We start from the raw sequence: 1554 nt of genomic DNA, 5'->3' as shown, positions 1-1554 counted from the left end.
TTAGGAGCAACAGCTATTATTAGTAATTATCACTATTTTACTAGTAGTTATCCTGTTCCTTATCCACTTTGTACTTTCTTCTCTTTCTTACTTGCACTATTATCTTCTTTTAAAGTAAATGGGGATATTTATTAATAAGGTTAGATTGCACAGAATTTTGATTAATCTGACCTCTCTTTTTGTCCCCTGTGAAAGCTACCTTAAGCAATTTGCATTCAACATAAATATTGGGTTTTATCTATGAATAAGATTTCAATTTTATGTTGGTGCTAATAAGAAGGTAGACAAAAAAGATCACATAATAGTACACTAAGAAAGCTTGCTTTTTCTTTAATCTTAAAAGTATGATATTAAAGTAAAATATACTTGGTTCTTATGTTCATTCATAAGGAATATTATTTTATGTGCTGGCAGAATTCTTTTGTAACTCAAATCTAAGGTTACTTTTCAGATACACGTTGTAGAATTTATTAGATCTATATTACATATGCACTATTGATTTTCTCTGTGCTTCTCTGTTAGGGAGTTATCATGTGGACACAAATGTTTCCCTGGCGAGCTTTATTGGGGTATCCTGTAGACTTAGCCTAAGGCAGGAAATACCTGCTCTGATAAGGTAAACCATCCCTTTTTTTGCTGTAAGAGGAAAAACTCTGGGATCTCAGCGTGGGATAATTTCAATGCTGGAGTGAAACAAGTAAACATTAAGTTTTGCTTTAAATTTTGGGGACACCTTTATATTGGTGAGGAACGGTGTTCCTTTTAAGCTAGAATAATGGTGAAGAGCCTCAACTCTTACAATAAATAAACAAAACCAAACAAATAGGCATATGTTCACCTTAGGCAGGGGCTTGGCCGGTTTGCAATGGTGTCCTCCAATGAAATCAAAATTTGGTAAGAATGGGCGAGGAAAATCAAAGTCCCAATAGGTTCGAATAAGCCACATATCAGCTTTCTTCATTGTCTCATAGAACGTAGTGCGTCTGCCTGAAGGGAAGAAAGAAAAGAAAACATAGATGACACAAGAGAGTTGTCATGAGAATATAAAAGTAATTTCCTGAAAGAAGTTGGAATAATGTAGCCAAAGATACATAAAGTGTTTGAGCTTTGATAAAACAAATACATACACATGTCAAGATACAGGAATAATTTAATTCCTATGTACTATATATGTTCCTCATATGTATGTATAAGGAAAGCAAAGTGTTAAGCGAATTTTTAGAGGAGATATGTCTCTAACGTCAGTACATTCACAATCATCAATAATAATTAATATAAGTCACTATGGAATTACAAATTCATTTGTTTATTTTCTAAAGCTAAGTAGTAACAACTATACATTTAAGCAACTCTTTAAGTTTTATTATCAATTAATCCTACCAAACCCATAAACGATTCCTTCAAATAAGAACTCAGTTTAATTTCTACAATTTATGAAGCTAGTCTCATGGCCCTTGCTTTTCCAAGTATATCACGAGTTTTTTGAATATATGGTTGAAATCCTAATACCTACTGCTAATTTGATTCATGTGAAGATCTTAATAATATTAATAT

This window comes from Propithecus coquereli, unplaced genomic scaffold (genome assembly GCF_000956105.1).
Source record: "Propithecus coquereli isolate 6110/MARCELLA unplaced genomic scaffold, Pcoq_1.0 Scaffold479, whole genome shotgun sequence".
NCBI lineage: Eukaryota > Metazoa > Chordata > Mammalia > Primates > Indriidae > Propithecus > Propithecus coquereli.
This window is presented reverse-complemented; position numbering follows the sequence as displayed.